We start from the raw sequence: 22,573 nt of genomic DNA, 5'->3' as shown, positions 1-22,573 counted from the left end.
TTGAAGACAAAAGAAAGGCTTATCATTGCGCACAACTGGCCCCATATGCAATTGAATTACAGGTGAGGAAGGATACTACTATTCCTGCATTCACCAAGCAGGTTGCAATAACGCTAAAGTACAAGAATGGACTGCAAATTAAAGATTCAGATGCATTTATGTGTTTAAATGAGTCCATGAAGCAACAAGGCTTGGGTTATGAATACACCCCATTGATAGATATTGGAGAAGAATCTATCAAAATTATGGTGAATAATAAAGAACATCAGGATGTTCATTTAGAGGAAAATTCTTCATTAGGTATGGCCATAAATAAATCACATTATACTTCAGATTTCAATAATAATAATTTGAAATATCCCTAAAAGGTATGTAGATGCAGGGGGTGTGTTGCCAGCATATCTAGATTCTCAGCCCAAAGGGATCATTAAAATTCAATCTGTGTACCCCATGATTCAAATGAGACAGTGTGCTGTCACCAAGAGGATTATATATTATTTGACTTAAATGAAAATGAAACAGAAAATCAGCACATTGAAGTGGAGGCTAATATGCCAAAATATTTAAGAGTGGCAGCTTTACAGAGGGACACAGGCACACAGTTAGAAGAAAGCACAGAGATTCCTCCACTGGAGGATTTCCCAGAATTCTCAAAAATGGTAGATGAGCAGATTTTATTGGCAGATGCATGTGATAGCGATGAAGATAAAAATGAAGAAAAATATTTATGGAATTTAAAGATGTCTTTGCTAAAGATGCATATGATTGCGGCCTAACTAATTTACATGTTGCGACATTACCGGAGGGGTGTGGTAGAAATCCAGTGTTTGTGCACCAATATAGATTACCACTGGCATGTTTAGAGTCACTGGCAGAAATAATTAAAAACTTGGAGTCTCGGGGAATTATCAGGCCCATTCATCGCACACCCAACACTCCCATTTTGGGTGTGTTAAAGCCAAATGGTCAATGGCGACTGTGTGCAGATTTGAGAGAATTAAATAAAATAGTGCCAGTGTCCAGATGGCCACTGCCATTCATTGATCAAGGCCTTGCTCAGGTGCATGGCTCAAAAGGTGTTTACTACATTAGATCTCACATCTGGATATTGGTGTGTGCCATTGGCAGAGGATATTCAGAATTTGTTTTCATTTTCATTTGATAAGATGCAATACGCATGGGTTAGAACACCATTCGGGTACGTCAATAGTGGGAGTGAATTCGGCATATTTTTGAGAAAGGCTGTGCCTGATGCAGCGGAAAGAGGAACTATAGTTAATGTGGATGATGTCCTGATAAGAAATTAAAGCTTAAAAAGCCATTTTGATGAAATTAGACATGTTCTTAGCCAATTGCAAAAGGCGGGTGCCAAAGTATCTTTACAGAAAGCACAATGGTGCAAGAAAAAGGTGAATTTTCTAGGCCATGAGGTTACTGAGCATGGACTAAACTCACAAAAGAAAAAGGTGGAGGCCATACAGAAATTAAAAGACCCTAGAAGTGTGAAAGGTTTAAAATGTTTATTAGGAATGACGGGATATAACAGGAAATTTATTGAAAATGATGCTGAAATTACTCAACCATTGACTAAACTACTGAACCTGAATACACCCTGGAAATGGGAAAAAGAGCAATCTGAGGCAGTGGCTAAATTAAATGAATCTCTTATAAAGGCACCATGTTTAGCATACCCCATAAAGAACAGGGATTTCTTTATAGAAATAGTTTTCTCTGAACATTGTATGTCAGCAGTGTTATCTCAAAAACATGATTTAAATCACAAAACCATTGCTTATGCAAGTAAGGCATTTTCTCAAGTTGAAATTAAATTCAGTGAATGTGAAATTGCACTTTTGACCACTGTGGGCGTTACAGCATTTCCGCCCCATTGTTCAGGGAGAAAAGGTAATCATTGAAACAAATCATCAACCATTGCAATTTTTAGAGAGTAAAAGGATAAGGTCAGGCAACCTAGCCCAGTCCAGAATTACTTCATGGACACTGGCATTGCAAGGCTTTCCTGTAGAAATGAAGTATGGCCAAAATAAAAAGAGCCCAGTTACTCAAGGATTGGCAGATTTACATGACTGTGCAGCTGAACATGTATCAAACGAAGTAGAGGTGGAATCTAGTTTACAGGAGTTTGAACAATCACCACACAAAGCTTTTGATGAAAAGACATGCAAGGATTTGCCAACTGTATACGTTGACGGTTGTGCCTTTCACATTGAAAATGACAGTAATAAACAATTGGTATCAGGAATAGGAAATGTCTGGTTGAAATGTAAAGACATTCCTAGTATAGGGATTAGAATTGGGGCTAGGAGAAGTCAGGTAGCGGAATTGGCAGCCATTTATAAAGCAATTACTACTGCAGTTGATAATAATAAAAAAATTGTCCTGGCGACTGATTCTGATTATGCACGAAATAGCTTTGTGGAATATTTGCCTGGCTGGAAAGCAAGAGGCATGATTACGTATAATAAAAAGCCTCTCAAACATGGAAAAATGATACAGGCCATAGACAAATTAGTGTCAGAGAATGATTTACCACTATACTGGAGGAAAATTTGTGGACATTTAAAAACTCCAGGAGAAGATAAGGAGGGAAATGATAAAGCAGATCATTTAGCCAAAATCGGGGCTGTGATGGGAAAGTTGCTACCTATTGAACACTTACTTGGTGAAATACAGATTGATGCAGTTACACTCTCTAAGGCTCTAAAAGAGGTAGAACAACCAGTAGTGCAATGGAGTTCTGATACACCAGATCAAGACCTGATTAAGGCACAAAAAGATGATCCAATTTTGGGAATCTATTATAATCGTTTGATGGACCCTGACAAAATGCTTTAACTGAAAATGATTGTGCGGGAAAAGAAGAGTTGAGGGTGCTATTAAAGAATAAAAAACGAATCAGATTACAAGATGGACTCATGATTAGAGAATCCATAACAGGACAAATACAATGGGCCTCATTACATGGTAGGAGGTAACCATGCCGCTATTAGCGGCATGGCTACTCCCTTACCGCATACCGGGTCCGGGTAGGAAGTATGGGGACTTACCCGGGACTTACTCCGACCCTGAAGGACCCGGTAAGTCCCCATTCCAAATACCATTCCCCATTCCCATTTGAGCACCCATAGGGCTCAATGGGAATCGGGAAGGAGCTAATAACGGTACCGCAATTTGCAATGAATTATTTTTAGCTTATTAGCTATGAGGTCCCTCAGCGGGTCCCGTCCTTAATGCCTGGTCAGACCAGGCGTTAAGGACGGGACCCACTGAAGGAACTTGTAGTAAGGCGCTAAGGGATTACCGGAACCGGTGACCTTACCGGTGGCAGTAATCCCTTAGCGCCTACCTTGTAATGAGGCCCAAAGGGTGCTATCCCTTTCATTCAGAGGGCTAATGCTACACCATGTACATGATGCAATAACCGCAGGACACAGAGGTTAACAAAAAACATTAGAGATACTGAAAGATTATGCTTACTGGCCACACATGTCCCAAGATGTAGAATTATATACTAGGGGGTGTCTAGTATTTTTATTTTTTTTATTTTTTTACTTTTGTATAGCGCACTACAGCCCACGGGCATTGAGGCGCTTTTTCAAGAAGGTGCAAGTAGGCAAGAATACGACTTTGGAACATGCGATTACTTAGTTACATCATAAGGCGGTCAGTTGCAAGTACATTAAGCAGACATAGATTTCAGTTGAGTACCAAGCAAATGCTAAGCACGAACATGTGCCCAATTTAAACCCGCTTCACCAATGCATAGGGCCCCACTGATGAAAAGAGGCTTAACCCTTCCATGGCCAGATTTGCAAATAGACTATGTAGGGCCTGTAAAAAAGGTCGAGCAGGGGGAACTGTTATATTTTGAGTGTGGTTTGTTTGATGTCAAAATGGATAGAGTGTATTCCTGCACCAGATTGTAGTGCGCAAACAGCAGCTACATTACTGGTAAATCATATACTTGCAGGATTTGGGTTACCACAAAGAATAGAATCAGATAGAGGAAGTCATTTTACAAGCGCTTTAATGAGTAAAGTGTGGCAGATACTGGGGGTGAAAAGAAAACTGCACATTGCATACAGACCCGCTTCTTCTGGGGGTATTGAGCATTGCAACAGGTCTGTTGTGGATATATTAAAGAGGTTTGTAGCAGAGGCAGGTTCCAGCTGGGATTTACGTTTACCTCTGGTTTTGATGGCAATCAGATCAACTCCTGCCAAAGCAACAGGTATCAGCCCTCATGAAGTATTGACAGGTAGGAAAATGGTATTACCACAACATTTGTTATACAGGACACATGAACAGACACTTGTAAGCACATCTACAGTTCACGAATATATGGAAGAACTGAGGAAGCATTTACAACATGCATTTGCTTTTGTGCAGCGGAATTTGGAAAGGGCTGCTGAAAGTGCAAAGTGATAATATGATAAAAAGACATCTGTGAAAGAGTATAGTGTAGGGGATCAGGTATATTAATTTGATTTTGGAAAAGGTAAACAGAAAAATTCTAAATTTCTGGCGGCCTGGCAGGGGCCGTTTCAAATTATAGATAAGGTGTCTCCAGTGGTGTATAAAATATTGAAGACAGAGGGTGAAACGGTAATAGAGCAGTTTGTTCATGTTAACCAAATTAAGCCCTGTCATCCCAAACATGAAGTCGGGAGACTTGAGCAAGTAGAAACAGCTTAAGTATCCTGGAAACATGGAAGGAAAGACACGGTGACTGTGTACATAGTACCTCACATTATAAAAAAAAATATACATAGTCATGGTATTATTAGAAATATTAGTAGATGAAAAGACCATAAATGTTAAACATTAACAAAAGGGGGCTGAAGCAGATGGTATTATTTTAATACGAAGTTGAAATGTATTTAATGTTTAATGATGCTTTGTGTATGTTTGTTTTCTCTCTAACATGTGCTTAATTCCAGAAACCAAAAGAAAAAGGATGAAATGTTTTGGACTATATATTTTATTTTTGGTAAAAAGGATGAAATTGGTATTGTACTATGTACTTAATCTGTCTCTTTCTATTTGATTTAGAACAATTAACCTATGTTTTGAGGTCAGAGGTCGCAGGACCGGAGGACACGAGAGATGATGGAGCCCTGGAGTGCGCAGGAAGAAATTCCGAAAAAGCCCCGAGAGGGGGTGAAGACCAAGCCTGTGAAACGGATGTCATTGATGATGGTGCCAGCGACATGGATGACAATATTGATGATTGTAGGGAATCTCAAAACTATGGAAGCACAGGTTATCATTGAGCCCGGACCAGTATCTGGCATTGCGGTGGAAGAAGTGCCTGGGTTCATCATGGGAAATAGAAGGATGATCTTTCAGAATATATATGTACCCATGAATCCTGATAGTTTGTTGGAAAAACACTTTAACAACACTGGGATCATGGTTGATCAGACTAAAGAGTGGCTAGAATTGAAAAAACAGGAGCTAAGCAGACAGTAAGAGATATGTTAATGCAACTAGAAAAGACATTTGTGAACTCAGCGGATATAAAGAAAAGGAGGGGAAAAAGAGGAGCAGTAATGCTTGTGGTCTTCTTGGTAATGTCTATTATTGGAGCTGTAATAGGTACTACAATGTCAACAGCCAATGCCATTTCAGTAGGGACACTGAGTACTAAAGCACAACAGTTGAATTATGATTTGGAAATGATTCAACAGACTTTGGATGGAATTAAAGGTGGATTGGATGAACAAGTGAAGTTTATCAATGAAACTGCAGTAATACTAAATGAACAGGCTGAAAGTGTACAGCATACTTCTAAACTGATAATTAAGCATGACCGGATGTTGAATGAAATGCTGAATGTAATAAATCCTGTTGATAGATTGTTGACAAATTACATGAGGGAAGTCCAAACTGCGATTTCCCAATTAATTTGAGGACATATACCATTATATTTTGTTTTACAAGATATTGTTCATCAAATGATAGAACAGTTAACCAGAAGCGAGATTGATATGGTACAAGTGAAAATTGCATTTGAAATGGGCAATGCAATGCCCCTATATGTGAATTTGGAAAGGTTAGAAAATGGGTTTTTGTTGCGCATCCCATATATAGCTCCTGAACTTGTTCCATATTACAAATGACATTTGGGAAAGCCAAGTGGAAAATATTGAGTTTTTTCAAAGGGATACATTCCCAATAGACCCGGTGTAGAGTTCTTATTGAATCATAAAGAAAAGCACAATATTAAAATGAGCAAAAATAAAGAAGGGTGAGGCGCGCACTCCTGGTCCTGGTCAGTTAAACCTGTTGCAAAAATTAAATAAATAGCTGGGTCACATCCCAAAATGGACAAGTATTCACAGGGTCTGTAGTTGTTCTCCTCCAAGCCCTTTCTTATCTTAAATAATCATCAGGGAGGCTTTGTTTTCTATAGCAGGTGTAACTAATTAGACTCTAAGGATTGTGGTAGCTTTGGAGAATCATAAAGACGGTTCTCTCCCCTCCCCCAAACTTGGGAAGGACCTGTGCTATTGGAGGGGTGTCGGTTGCTGGTCACCTCTACTGGAAAAACGTTCTCACTACAACTACCAGAATTCTATGAGACTAATCCGTAACACCTGCTAATGAAACTCAGCCTTCCTGATGATTATTTGAGATAAGAAAGCGCTTGAAGGAGTACAACTACAGACAACAGAACTGCAGCTGAAGGGATCTAACCCTGGTAACACTGAGTAACTTGTTAATTTTGGGATTTAACCAAGATATATATATTTTTTGCAACAGGTCTAATTGACCAGGACCTGGAGTGCGCGCCTCGCCTTCCTTCATTTTTGACCTACTGTTATGGGAGTTCCGGGCTCCAGAGGCAGCAGCACCGGGGTGACTGTGCCCCACTTTGGAGAATCATAAAGATGGTTCTCCCCCTCCCCCAAACTTGGGAAGGACTTGTGCTATTGGAGGGGTGTCGGTTGCTGGTCACCTGTACTGGAAAAACGTTCTCACTACAACTACCAGAATTCTATGAGACTAATCCGTAACACCTGCTAATGAAACTCAGCCTTCCTGATGATTATTTGAGATAAGAAAGCGCTTGAAGGAGTACAACTACAGACAACAGAACTGCAGCTGAAGGGATCTAACCCTGGTAACACTGAGTAACTTGTTAATTTTGGGATTTAACCAAGATATATATATTTTTTGCAACAGGTCTAATTGACCAGGACCTGGAGTGCGCGCCTCGCCTTCCTCCATTTTTGACCTACTGTTATGGGAGTTCCGGGCTCCAGAGGCAGCAGCACCGGGGTGACTGTGCCCCACTTTGGAGAATCATAAAGATGGTTCTCCCCCTCCCCCAAACTTGGGAAGGACTTGTGCTATTGGAGGGGTGTCGGTTGCTGGTCACCTGTACTGGAAAAACTTTCTCACTACAACTACCAGAATTCTTTGAGACTAATCAGTAACACCTTCTAATGAAACTCAGCCTTCCTGATGATTATTTGAGAAAAGAAAGCGCTTGAAGGAGTACAACTACAGACAACAGAACTGCAGCTAAAGGGATCTAACCCTGGTAACACCGAGTAACTTGTTCATTTTGGGATTTAACCCAGATATATATATATTTTTGCAACAGGTCTAATTGACCAAGACCTGGAGTGCGCGTCTCGCCTTCCTTCATTTTTTACCTACTGTTATGGGAGTTCCGGGCTCCAGGGGCAGCTGCACCGGGGTGTCTGTGCCCCACTTTGGAGAATCATAAAGATGGTTCTCCCCCCTCCCCCAAACTTTGGAAGGACTTGTGCTATTGGAGGGGTGTCAGTCCCTGGTCACCTGTACTGGAAAAACATTCTCACTACAACTACCAGAATTCTTTGAGACTAATCAGTAACACCTGCTAATGAAACTCAGCCTTTCTGATGATTATTTGAGATAAGAAAGCGCTTGAAGGAGTACAACTACAGACAACAGAACTGTAGCTGAAGGGATCTATCCCTGGTAACACTGAGTGACTTGTTCATTTTGGGATTTAACCCAGATATATATATTTTTTGCAACAGGTCTAATTGACCAGGACCTGGAGTGCGTGCCTCGCCTTCCTTCATTTTTTACCTACTGTTATGGGAGTTCCGGGCTCCAGAGGCAGCAGCACCGGGATGACTGTGCCCCACTTTGGAGAATCATAAAGATGGTTCTCTCCCCTCCCCCAAACTTGGGAAGGACTTGTGCTATTGGAGGGGTGTCGGTTGTTGGTCACCTGTACTGGAAAAACGTTCTCACTACAACTACCAGAATTCTTTGAGACAAATCAGTAACACCTGCCAATGAAACTCAGCCTTCCTGATGATTATTTGAGATAAGAAAGCGCTTGAAGGAGTACAACTACAGACAACAGAACTGCAGCTGAAGGGATCTAACCCTGGTAACACTGAGTAACTTGTTCATTTTGGGATTTAACCCAGATATATATATTTTTTGCAACAAGTCTAATTGACCAGGACCTGGAGTGCGCGCCTCGCCTTCATTTTTTACCCCCTATTAAAATGAATCTGAGAAAGAACAATATTATAGTTAGTAGCCTGGGTATAATGGAAGTGGACATGTTTAATTGGGGAACCTGGGTGGAACACACTATGGTGGGTTTGGCTATTGTAATGTTAGTGATGGGAGAATGGTTGATCATTTTGTCCATAAAGATGAAGATTTTGCTTATGATATTAGCAACGATAGGGAATGAAAGCTATCCTAATGCGCATACATTTTAGAAAAAGAAGCACAAGTTGGGTTTCCTCCAATTGTGGATTTGAGTACTGCCAAATTGTCAGAAAAGGAGCGGTATGTAGTAATATATAGCGCTTTATAATATTTATAGTGCTTTAGAATATATAGCGCTTCACTAAGTGTGATGACATGTTTTTTAGTTTTTGTTGTTGCCAGCAATGATGTGACACACAAATATAGTTATTTTATGTTGCCAGTATAACATGTGAATATGTTGCTGGTGGCATGCAAGGTACAGAATTCATTTTTCACAGAAAAAGCCCAATGTGAAACTGCAGAGAGTAAAAGAGCACCAATTTTTTTTCTTCTTTTGAATACCTCATGCATAGAAGACTACATTATTTATATAACTGACTGACTTAATTAACAATTACTAATCACTAATGCTAACTCCTTAACATTATAATGTAGTCCCATGTACAAAATGAGGTGAAAATACATATTTTGAAATTTGTTTTTTTAAACGTGCACTGGAATTATTTTTTCTTCTTTTCTCTTGCTGTGTTGAATGCAGAAAGCAGAAAGGAAGGAAGCAGGAAACTGAAAAGATACAGTTAGTATAATCTGAAGCTCTCATTGTTTGGGACATGAGGCTGGTAACAAAATACATTGGCCCTCATTACGATACTGGCGCTAAACCATGGCGCTATTAGCACCATGGTTGGTGCCGGTATCGTAACGAGTCCGCCAATGTTCAATGGGGAATTACCACCCCATTCCAAGGTTGGCGGGGCGGTAATTCCCCATTCACCATTGGCCCTTCCCCATTCCAATTTTTGCCCCAAGGGCTCAATGGGACTGGGGAAGGCGCTAAGTATGGTACCGCAAATTGCGGTACCGTACTTAGCACCAAGGTCCCTTTGCGGGTCCCTACTTTACGTGCTGGTCTAGTTCAGGTCGGGTCCCACAAAGGGACCGCGTAGTAAGGCGCTAATGGGTTAACGGCGCCGCAGCCTTTTATGGCGCTGTTAACCCATTAGCGCCAGGGTCGTAATGAGGCCCCTTGTCTGCTAATATGATTGGAAGAAAGTGTCTGCAGATATGTCACGTCACATGTGGGAAGGTTCTGAGTTTTTCTAATGGAAAGATGACAGAGGGAAGTTTAGTTTGTGCTGACTGGGCTCTGAAGACAGAAGTGCCTGGTCACTCAGTGCTGGCTGGAGAACCTCTCGTTCCCGCCGTGCATTCCAAGCATCCAAGATTACAGGAGCAGTTCGTTGGCTGGGACTGCTTTTCTGAGGGGAGCAAGGGCAAGGTCGTGTGGGAGAGATTCAAACAAATACTTCTGGTAAGCAGGCACAGTTTAAGTGAGGTCACTGTGTACTGTTCAATTAATGACTGATCTAAAAATGTCATGTAGGCAGAGTAGCAAAGGAAATCCCCTGCATTTTAATTCGTCATGTTTATAATGTTAAAAAGTGAGTCATATTTTTAAAAAGGCTTGTTTGCTCTGTTTCTGTTTTTTTCTCTTCTTCTTTTGTTACAGATAATGGTGAAATGTACATGGTAAGATTTGAATTGTGAATTGTACTTGTCTGCAATATAACCAGTATATAAAAACAAACTATTTAGAGTCTTTTATTGCATTTGGGATTTTATATGTGGGCACAGGGAGATTCATTCTCTTTGGTAATACATTTGTCAATTTGCCCATGCAGATAGAATAACCAACAGAATAAGAAGTGATAAAATAGGTATGTATGTGTGTGCGTGTGTGTCCTCCCTGCATGTTGTTTGGAGGGAATATAATATAACACATAGATTACTGGAGGTCTATGAGCCAGTAATGATGCCTATAGGTGCACAGATCACTGGTGTAGATAAGCCCGTGATACCGGCCACAGGCTGTGAGTGGCACTCTTTATAAAAGTGTTGGGTTTTCTTGTTTGCATAGGTCCAAGGCTCTCTATAGATCACTAGGAAGTATTCTCATAGAAAGGAAGGTTTTGTTTATGATGGGGTTATGATGTAGGGAAGGAAACTATGCTCACCACTAAATACCACAAATAACATATTACCACAGAATACCACAAGTAATACATATTACTAGATTATCCAATATAATATAACAAAATATGGTCACTAGAATGATATGAGGCCAAACCCAATCTAAATGCAAGGATAAGTTATCACCAAACTACTGCTCATTTTTGGCGGTAAGAAAATACCGCCAAACCCCAAATTTACACAAAATATCCTACAGTACCCAGATGCCGTTGTTGAACAAAGGCCTAGGTAAGACACACTATGTGCCCTTGACGCAAATGGATAAAAATAATCTGATTAAGTTGCTTCCACCCCTTACATCCGGGTCTGGAAAATGGATCTATACATTCAAAAAACAGACAGCAGGGATTCCCTTGGCTGTGAGGGATATGAAATGTTTACTTGTTGCAATAGCGGGAGACCAAGCTAGGGATGTGTGGGTTAAAGCAGGATACCCCGGAGTAAAACCCGATGATGACACATACAATGGCGCACCATTCAACAATATCAGGGCGCAAGTGTGGGACGTGCTGCAGCAAACATATCCTGACACACCAGACCTGTAGTCTATCATGCAGTACACCATGGGAGATGACGAGGACCCTGCGCAGTACATTATCAAAATTCAGGAGATGTGGTGAGTGGAGACAGGGGACCAGTGGGACCAGTCTGTTCCTCTTTTTATTTTGTTGTTAAAAGGAGTTTATCTAAGGAAGTGCAGAAGGCGCTCGACAAAATTATGGGCATTGTAGCGGAGGGATGGGCTGAAATACAAACTATCATCATACATCATTGTAAAAGAATAAAAGAACATGAAAAGAAAACAGCTTAATGGTTGCAGGCAGAGGAAGTGAAACTAGTGCAGAAGAATTTAACCAAGATAGCAGTAAAGGTGTCAGTACCATTGAGTTCACGAACGGAGGCGGCGGAGCAGACCCTGGCCCCTCTAAATGTTAGAATAGCAGCATTTTGACCAGGAGGAGAACAAGGACAGTGGGAAGGTGGACCTTAGCTCCCCTATCCGGAGTGGCAGCAAGGAGTTCAGCAACGTGGGAGATGTATATTCAGAGGGGGAAGAGGGGGATTCAGGGGCATGGGCCCTCAGGGAATAGGTACGGGACACTTGCAATGTTGGAGCTGTGGAAAGTGAGGACATTTTACAAGGGAGTTAGGAGCAGGCAGAGGATGGGATATAATCCTTACAATAACTATTGTCCACAACTACCCCAGCAGCAACCGCAGGGCCAACGTCCATACCCTATGAGATACAGCAGGCCTACACTCAACTACTACCCGACCGCCTGGTGCGCAAATGCAACAGCCTCATGTGACACAGCCATCGGTGCTCCAACAGAACACCATGTAGGGAAGTAACATGCAAACAAACAGCACAGTGCTGAATGGCACCTTCGTACCCTACCACAGAGTGAACGTGGCTGGGAACAATCCTTTCACGTTTCCCGGCACCAACACATATCCTGACTAGGGCAACCCACATAGATCTCTTGCACACCCAGTCCTGTCTGTGACAGTCCACCCTGACAAGGAACCTTAGGTGGGCGCTGAGATAGGTAAGAAGCAATTCATCTTCATGGTTGACACAGGTGCCACTAAATCATGCATCATTGAGGGAAACTTCCCATTATCAGGTGAAACTCTTCACACACAGGGCTTGCCTGGGGCTGTCACCACGGTTCCCTCTACAAAAGAACTTGACATCAAAATAGGCGGAAAGATGGTGCGTGCAGTTCTGTTGTATTCCGTGAGTTGCCCGATAAACCTTTTGGGGCGAGACCTATTGAGTAAATTGAATATGACCGCTTCCTTCACAGACCAATGGATAGTGTGCGCCACTCTGGACATGTGTGCCATAAGAACGATGCTCATAATACATGCGAGGAGAAGCAGTGATTTTCGGTATAACCGTAGACTCTGATCTGTTTGTGTTAGACATAACAGTGCTTCTCGAGTCAGTGCCCCAAATTGGTAAGGCTGTTGGCTAGTGCCATCTGACTTTTCTTTCTGACCTGTGGTGTCCCCATAGTTGGTGGCAGGAACAATATTGTCCCTAGATTTGCTGGGTCTGGTGGTGTCAGCTAAATGGATTGTTGTAATTGGAACCAACTCAGAGGGGTGCAAGTGGCACACAGTGTTGTGTATTGACCCTACAGTACCTCTCAAAGAAGTGACAGATGCAGGCTTGTTTCAAGACCGACCTGATGATGGCTAGATTGTGCGCACAATATCTGTCCCTTGTGGCATTATGGTGCATTATCGAAAAGTGCAATGTCCTTTATTGGCTCTTGTAGCCTCACCCCCCTTCACTGAGACGGACTTAGAACAGGTCCCTCAAAGGCCTTGGACAAAAATGCTCACAGTGTTGCAAGGGGTGACCCATGTCTGGATAACACTTAAGCCAGGAGCAGTGTTGCCTTGGGTGAGGCAGTATCCCTTATCGAGAGAGGCGGAGAAGGGTATACGGGACACCATTGTGATCCGACTGCATCAGGGTATAATTGTACTATTTACTTCCCCATGCAACAAAGCAATATACCCGATAAAAAAGGCGAAAGGGGGGAGTTGGAGGATGATTCAGGATTTGTAGCCTTTTATTAACATTGTACAGGCAGAATTTCCAGTGGTCCTGAAATCTGCGACAATACTTTGCAACATCCCCAAAGAGGCGACCCACTTTACCGTGATAGATCTTAAAAACACCTTCTTCTCTGTTACTTTGCACCCAGATTCACAGTACCTCACTGCTTTACACATGGGGGATGCATTTAGAACACACACGTCTGCCTCAAGGGTGTAAAGACTGGAGTGGGGTGTCTGTATTTCTGTCCTCTATATGGCAGAGTAGAGGCACAGAGCACCCCAGCCAAGATTCTCTATATGGTAGCTATAGAAGAACAACCAAGACGTAAGCTCTCAGGAGGTGATGCAGGCTGGTTCTTGAGCACAGTGAGTCCCCAAGCCCCCACAAAGGAATGTCCACACACTATGTTATGTGCTAACACAGCTATTTATATAAAATTATGGTTCAGCTATATAAACAAAATTCAATAACACACTTTGTACTCTGGTAATACTATAAAGACAAATCTATACAATTCTATATGGTGCCACACTGAGACTTTAGATTCCTTTAAAATGCATCAACTGCTGGCACCTATAATAGAGCATACAAATAATTCAGTAAGGTGTATCCGCATACACAATAAGGAAGGAAGGCAGGTTAAGGTTAAACAATGGCAGAATGCTTTCTTTGGAGATAGATGCACAATTCTGAATGAGGATTCCCCCCACCTGGGCAACCTGTAATCAAAGAATTAACAAGCCCAGTCCATAAATGCTCAATAAGCCTTGCTTCTTGGTTAAAAAGTTCTACTATCCAAATGTACCTGAAGTGGAAGAGTTTCTTTGACGGTTCTTCCACGGTATCCTTCTAGAATGGACCCCCTTTGAAGAAGGAGCCACTGGGGGTCGAGATCCTCGAAGAAAAGTAGAACACTTGCAGTGATACAGCAGCTTCACCTTTGTGGTGCTCTTCGACAATCAGTTCCTCAATGGTATAAGCCACAGGAAGGTGCGGTGTGCGGTAGGCCTTGATACAAAATGTTCGGTGCCACAAATAAGACGCAGTGGACTAGAAACACCTTTGGCGGTGATGGATGCAGGCCCGGCTGTCACATTTGGTGGTCCTATGGCCTGTCGGTGCTGCAGTCGCAGCATGTACCTTGGGATAACTTTAGCGATCGGGACGCGACCACGGGCTGGACCTCGGATCTTCACTCCGTCAGTGTCCTTGGGATGTCTTTATCGGCTTCTGGTGGCAGGAAACCCACTGGTGGACTTTTCTTGGCAGCTGACGACCTTTGCTTTCTCTGGCGGGATAAAGTGGTCAGCAGTGATGGTGAAGGAGCCCTCTTTCAAATGTTCTTAGGCAAGGTGGAGCTTTCTCAGCTCCGGGTATCGAGCAGCATGGCGTCAAGGTGTCCCCGCTTCTGGGCAACACGATTCAACTTGGCTTCCAGCGGTCATGGAAATCTTCTGACCCCGGTCGATGCCAATGGACTTTGATGACCCTCGATGTCCAGGCACTCTCTTCAGGATTCTCGGCGGACCTTTTTGTAACGCTCACCTGGTTCCCACGGGGGCGCTGGTCTAGTCTGGATTGCTGTGGCCTCTTCTAGCGTGATGCGCAGGACCCAGAACACCGATTGGACAGGACCTCCAAATCGTGCTTGCCTGGCCCGTAGGAATATCCTTCTGCAGATGAGAAAGGGGATTAACAGTCTGCAGAATAGTGTGCTAGCTCCCCCGTTTCCCCCTTCCCCCTTCGTTCCTCTCTAACTTCCTCCAAACCCCGGTTTAAGCTCACCTTATGGTTTGGAAGGATGAACTCTCCATCCTGCTTCTGGTGCAGGGGCGCGTGTTCGTCCAGTTACTTCACTGGTTTTCAGAATGGCGTTGGCAAAATCCACTTGACTTTCCTGAGCGATGCGCCGTAAGTATGAAAGTTCAAAGTTCAAGTGAGGCCCCCTTTATGTTGTCTTTCTAACCTGTGATCTGTCCTTTATTTCAGGTGTAGAATGAAGGCGATGCGTCGAGGGGTTAAACTGCCGAGGTGAGTAGTGATGAGGGCGATCCCTCTAAATGTCCTTATCATTCCCCAGAAATGTCTCTTGTCCTTTCCCCATAGGGGCCGGCGTACGGTACCTGCCAACGGGGCGGGGCCGACCCGAAATGTGGAAGAAAAGTCGGTAAGAATTATGGCTGTTAATCAGGCTTTCCTTCTGTGTTCCTTCTGCTCACCTTTTGTTTCTTCCTCTCTCCCCTAGGTGCAGAGATGTGGCGTCCGATGCTGACAGCTGTGATGGAGCCGGGAGATGTCTCGAGGACAGGTGAGTGAAGCGTGGCGCTGCAGCGAGCAACGCAATGCTTTTAAATGGAAGTCTTTCTTCAGGGATGCTGGCGAGAAGATTCCGGATGCAGGTAAGAAGTTTGAAATAGTCCTTAGTTTTCACCTTTCTCTTCTCTTCCTTCCTTGCAGGTCTTCCAGGTTCGAGACGGGCGTGGCTGGAGTCCAGGAGCAGGAGCAGACACGGTGAGCGTTAAGCTGCAGGAAGCAGAACAACGCGAAGCATGAGCTGCTGTCTGGGCGTGGCTTAAATAGCCTCCAAAGAAGTACCAGGTATGTATCCTTCCCCAACTAGGTATGTATCCTTCCCTGGCCACGCCCGAGTGAAAAAATAGTCCCTATGAAAAAATAGTCCCTTTCAGGTTTCAGGGAGGCCTGAAGCGTGCAGCATGGTCTGCATCAGGTAAGTGCACAAAACACCTCCGTTTATGAGCCTGGCGCCTATGGCGCCAGGACTGATGTCCAACATGAGCCTGGCGCCAAAGGCGCCAGGACTGAGTCCAAAGAGCCCCTATAAGGGGCCGCTGGGCTTTTACCCGAGGGCATGATGCCTGCTTCCGGGGGTGCTGGGCCTGGCCTGGTGCTCCGGGGGTAGGCATCATGACAGCACTCCCCCCCCAAGGCCCCTCCCAAGGTCGTTCCTTCTGGAGGTTTCAGTTTGTTTGGGAAATTCCGATGGAACCTTTTTACCAGCCGAGGTGCATGTACGTGATCACTGGGTTCCCAAGACCTTTTCTGAGGCCCGTATCCTTTCCAATCAATTAGATAGAAAAGTTTTGATTTTGAGATCTTAGAATCCAAAATGTTCTTCACCTCGAATTCAGGCTCCCCATCTATCTGAATCGGTTCTGGTGGCTTTGTTAATCTGGTTCCTGGGTGCACTGGTTTCAAAAGTGACACATGAAAAACGGGGTGAATCCGCATGTTAGCTGGTAGATCGAGCTTGACTGCCACTGGGCTGATTATAGCTTTGATTGAGTAAGGGCCTAAATACCTTGGATTAAAAGTTTGAGGCCCCTTGAGTGATAGGTGTTTGGTAGCCAACCATACTTGATCCCCTATTTGGTATGGAGGCGCCTCTCTTCGATGCAGATCCGCATTCTTTTTGTATTTCCCTTTCGCATGTTGCAAATGTGCAGTTGCATCCTTGAAGGCTTGAGTAATCGTAGAATGCAAATGGTCCACTGCGGGCATTTCAAGTCTCTGAGGTGAGTCCAAGTCTGAAGTACGAGGGTGATGTCCATATAGGGTATAAAAGGGGCTCTGACCAGTTCCAGAGTGTATCGAGTTATTGTATGCATATTCTGCCACCCATAAAATGTCCTTCCAATTACCCTCCAATTGGTGCAACATACATCGTAGATATTGTTCAAGGGTCTGGTTCGTTCTCTCCGTCTGACCATCGGTCTGTGGGTGGTGGCTGGTCGAGAGTCTTACGTCAATTTGTGCCAGTTGACAACACTTTTTCCAAAAATGAGAAATAAACTGGCTTCCCCGATCGGAGACTAGTATGGACGGGAAACCATGCAAACGGATGATATTTTTGAGGAATTCTTTGGCAAGAACAAAGGCTGAAGGTAATCCTTTCAACGGAATAAAGTGGGCCATTTTGGAAAATAAATCCACCACGACCAGAATAGTATTGTAACCATTACAAGAGGGCAGGTCCGTGATAAAATCTAGTGACAGGGTGTGCCAAGGTGCTGGTGGAATGTCTAAGGGCTGAAGAAGACCGGCGGGTCTTGTCTTTTGACCTTTGCTTTGGGCACAAACTCCACAGGACATCACGAAAGATTTGATATCCTTTCGCCAGGAAGGCCACCAGAATTGTCGTTTAACCTTTTCCTCTGTTTTGGCAATGCCAGGATGTCCTTCCATCAGGGTATCATGATGACGGGAAATAACCAGTTCTTGCAATTCCTTTTCTGGCAAAAATAAGCGTCCTTGGAAGTAAGGTAAGCCATCCTTGACTGAAAAGTTAGACCCCCTTTTGGATCCAATCCTGCAAGTCTGAAGAGTCCAGGAATTGTTTCACTCGTGCTTGAATGTCTTCAAGGGTTTGTAAAGTGGTTATCCCCAAAATTCTTTGTTCAGGAATTATCGGCACAGGTTCTGAGTTTGTGTCTATTTCTTCCATTCCAATTCGGGATAGAGCGTCCGCCTTACTATTCTTATAGCCGGGGCGGTAGGTGATTACAAAATCAAACTCAGCAAGGAACAAAGCCCATCGGAGCTGTCGAGACGATTGAGCCTTGGCAGTTTTTAAATATTGTACATTTCGGTGATCAGTGATCACGGTGATGGTATGCCGGGCGCCGAGGAGATAATGCCGCCAAGCCTTGAAGGCGGACTTAATGGCTAATAGTTCCTTATCGGTGATCGCATAATTTATCTCTGGCGGCGAGAACTTTCTGGACCAAAATGCTACGGGGTGCAGTTGGTTGGTTTCAGGGTCTCTCTGAGACAGGACAGCTCCCATGGCTAAGCTGGACTTGTCGGTTTCGACTATATATGGGAGATCGGGACGCAGGTGCTTCAAAATAGGTGCTGACGTGAACTTAGCTTTCAACTCCTGAAAGGCCTGTTCGGCTTCCTCGGTCCATTCAAAACATTTATTTTTTCGCAAGAGTGCAGTGATGGGTTGCACCACACGTGAAAACTCTGGGATAAACTTGCGATAAAAGTTGGCAAAACCAAGCATGCTTTGGACACCTTTCACCGAACTAGGTGATGGCCATTTGAGGATGGCATCCACTTTCCGTGAATCCATTCGGACCCCTTTAGGTGTCAGGATGAATACGAGAAACTCAACCTCGGTGGTATGGAAAACACATTTTTCCAGCTTGGCAAACAGTTTGTGCTGGCGCAGTTTCTCTAGGACGGCCCTGACATGCTTTCTGTGATCAGATTCCGAAGAGGAGTACACAAGAATGTCATCGATATACACGACAACACAGACATCGATGAGTTCCCGAAGGACATCGTTCATGAAGAATTGGAAGGATGCAGGCGCGTTGCACAACCCGAAAGGCATCACCTGGTATTCGAATAGTCCATATTTTGTACGGAAGGCCGATTTCCATTCGTCGCCTTCTTTTACTCGTACCAGATGATAAGCCCCCCGGAGATCTAACTTGGTGTATACGCAAGCGTCCTTCACCTGGTCAAGGAGTTCAGTGATCAGAGGCAGAGGGTAACGATTTTTAACAGTTATCTGGTTCAATGCACGGTAATCGATACAAGTCCTAAGGTCGCCTTCTTTTTTAGGCACGAAGAACAAAGCTGAGGATGCCGGGGACTTTGACGGGCGAATGAAACCATTGGCGAGGTATTGATCTAAATATTGTCTCAAATGCATATTCTCTGGTTCAGTAAGGGCGTAAATCCTGCTACAAGGGGGTTGTGCACCGGGCACCAGATCGATTTGGCAATCGTACGATCTGTGGGGAGGTAACGTGTTGCCCTGTTCCTTTTGGAAGACGTCCTGAAAGTCTTGGTACTCTGGAGGTAGTTGCACGGGGACAGAGGTTACTGATGCTAGATTAATCTTTGGATTTTCTGGGTAGCAGGTTTGTGCACAATCCGGGAAGGTTATTCTCTTCGCTCGCCAATCAATTCGAGGATTATGTGTCTCTAACCAAGGGATTCCGAGAATAAGCTGAAACTGTGGAGCCTTGGTTACATCAAACACAACTGCCTCCCGATGGCCATCCGGACCTACAAGTGTCACCTCAGCTGTGGAATGTGTTACCGGTCCAGAGGCAATTTCGGTTCCATCTACTGTGGTGATGACATCTTTGTTGGTTTTAGGACGCAGAGGGAGGTTTATCCTAGAGACCAATTCTCGATCCACATAGTTTCCTATAGCCCCGCTATCGATGTATGCCTTTATAGCATGCAACCGTTTAGGCTGTTCCGGATCTACGAGGACCATTGGCACAATGAAATGTGAGGTCTGAGAGTTAGTTTTCAAGCTCGGCAAGCGGACCCCTACGCTTGCCGGGCGTGGTCGTTTCCCGATACAGAGTTTCCATGGATTTTATCAGCGGCTCCTACCACCTTCTTGGGCGGCTTAACCGGACAATCTCGTAGAAAGTGTCCAGAGGACCCACAATAAAGGCATAATTGCATCTGTCGTCTTCTTTCCCGTTCTTTTTGAGTTAGGGGGTCTTTTAACACCTCCGATTTGCATAGGCTCCGAGGCATCAGCCCCCTTGGGGTTAGCGTGGGTCTTGGCCAACACCCGGGTTTCAAACTTGGACCGATCTGCTTTTCTGTTTTGCAGCCTGTGATCCAATTGGACCACTAAGTCTATATATTCAGTGTATTCTTGGGGCGGATTTACAACTTGTGCCAGGACAACTTTAAGTTCTCCGCGTAGACCTCGATAGAATAACGTGATTCTTTTATCCTCTGGCCAACCAGTTTCCACAATTAGTCTATTGAAGGTTGCAATGTAGGATAGAAGGTCTTGATTGCCCTGTCGCAGAGATAGAAGTTCGCCATCCAGAGCCTGTCCCTGGGAGTGTTGAGCAAATAACCTTTCCATGCTTGTTTGAAATCCTTGAAAATCACGAAGAATCGGGTCATCTTGAGTTACCAGTGGAACTGACCAATCGGCAGCACAGCCGCTGAGATATGACAACACAAAGGCTACCTTGGTCTGATCATTAGGGAAGGCCCCAGGTCTGCATAGGAAGTGCAAACGACACTTATTCATGAATACGGCGAATCGTTTGGGGTCCCCAACAAAGGGTCCAGGTGGGGCCAGCGGCATGTTTCCAGGTAGATTCATCTGCACCAGGTTACTGGAAACCACAGGAGCGGGGTTCCCCCCGGAACCGGGTAAAGGAGTTTGTCCAGCTTGACCTTGCAAAAGTTGTCTAGCCAGGTCATCAGCTCTATCCTTTATTACAATCACTTCCCTTCTGAGGGCACTAGTCTCTTGATGAGCGCCGTGTACTTTGGCCCGTAATTCCCCCAGTAATTGGGCCAACTGGTCAGTTTCGGAAGTTTCCATAGCGCCTGGGTGGGAATTTGTAGGAAGGCTTCGCGTTCTGTAACGCTCACCTGGTTCCCACGGGGGCGCTGGTCTAGTCTGGATTGCTGTGGCCTCTTCTAGCGTAATGCGCAGGACCCGGAACACCGATTGGACAGGACCTCCAAATCGTGCTTGCCTGGCCCGTAGGAATATCCTTCTGCAGATGAGAAAGGGGATTAACAGTCTGCAGAATAGTGTGCTAGCTCCCCCCTTTCGCCCTTCCCCCTTCGTTCCTCTCTAACTTCCTCCAAACCCCGGTTTAAGCTCCCCTTATGGTTTGGAAGGATGAACTCTCCATCCTGCTTCTGGTGCAGGGGCGCGTGTTCGTCCATTTACTTCACTGGTTTTCAGAATGGCGCTGGCAAAATCCACTTGACTTTCCTGAGCGATGCGTCGTAAGTATGAAAGTTCAAAGTTCAAGTGAGGCCCCCTTTATATTGTCTTTCTAACCTGTGATCTGTCCTTTATTTCAGGTGCAGAATGAAGGCGATGCGTCGAGGGGTTAAACTGCCGAGGTGAGTAGTGAAGAGGGCGATCCCTCTAAAGGTCCTTATCATTCCCCAGAAATGTCTCTTGTCCTTTCCCCATAGGGGCTGGGGTACGGTACCTGCCAACGGGGTGGCGCCGACCCGAAATGTGGAAGAAAAGCCGGTAAGTATTATGGCTGTTAATCAGGCTTTCCTTCTGTGTTCCTTCTGCTCACCTTTTGTTTCTTCCTCGCTCCCCTAGGTGCAGAGATGTGGCGTCCGATGCTGACAGCCGCGATGGAGCCGGGAGATGTCTCGAGGACAGGTGAGTGAAGCGTGGCGCTGCAGCGAGCAACGCAATGCTTTTAAATGGAAGTCTTTCTTCAGGGATGCTGGCGAGAAGATTCCGAATGCATGTAAGAAGTTTGAAATCGTCCTTGGTTTTCACCTTTCTCTTCTCTTCCTTCCTTGCAGGTCTTCCAGGTTCGAGGCGGGCGTGGCTGGAGTCCAGGAGCAGGACCAGACACGGTGAGCGTTAAGCTGCAGGAAGCAGAACAATGCGAAGCATGAGCTGCTGTCTGGGTGTGGCTTAAATAGCCTCCAAAGAAGTCCCACGTATGTATCCTTCCCCAACTAGGTATGTATCCTTCCCTGGCCACGCCCGAGTGAAAAAATAGTCCCTATGAAAAAATAGTCCCTTTCTGGTCTCAGGGAGGCCTGAAGCGTGCAGCATAGTGTGCATCAGGTAAGTGCACAAAACACCTCCCTTTATGAGCCTGGTGCCTATGGCGCCTGGACTGATGTCCAACATGAGCCTAGCGCCAAAGGCGCCAGGACTGAGTCCAAAGAGCCCCTATAAGGGGCCGCTGGGCTTTTACCCGAGGGCATGATGCCTGCTTCCGGGGTGCTGGGCCTGGCCTGGTGCTCCGGGGGTAGGCATCATGACACTTTTCTCCAGACGTCAGACTCACAGAACTGGCTTCCAAGGTGCTTCGACGAAGAGCAGCAGATTTTGCATGATGGTCCCGCATAGCTTGGGTAGAGGTCTCCTAGCCAGGTCCTCTCTGGGATCAGCCCTCGACAGACTCAACAGCTCTCGGATTACATTGAAGGAAATGCAGCCACAATCTTCTCCTCCAGCTGGGCTTCAAGGATAAGCTTCAAGTTTCAACTTCAGCTTCTGAACAAATTGGTAAGTGGGAGGTCCCTATATATACACATCTGTCCCTCATTCACCCTGGCTGAGCCTTGCTTAGTCAGTCAATCACACAGAAGGGCATTAATGGAGGCAGGCAGCCAATCAGGCCCACAGGCATTCGGGCCATTCACTTCCACCCAGACACCCATAACAAGGAATGTGGATTGGGGCAAGCACTC

The sequence above is a fragment of the Ambystoma mexicanum genome, chromosome 8, assembly GCF_040938575.1.
Source record: "Ambystoma mexicanum isolate Mex_15411 chromosome 8, UKY_AmexF1_1, whole genome shotgun sequence".
NCBI lineage: Eukaryota > Metazoa > Chordata > Amphibia > Caudata > Ambystomatidae > Ambystoma > Ambystoma mexicanum.
Note: the sequence above shows the minus strand (reverse complement) of the source record.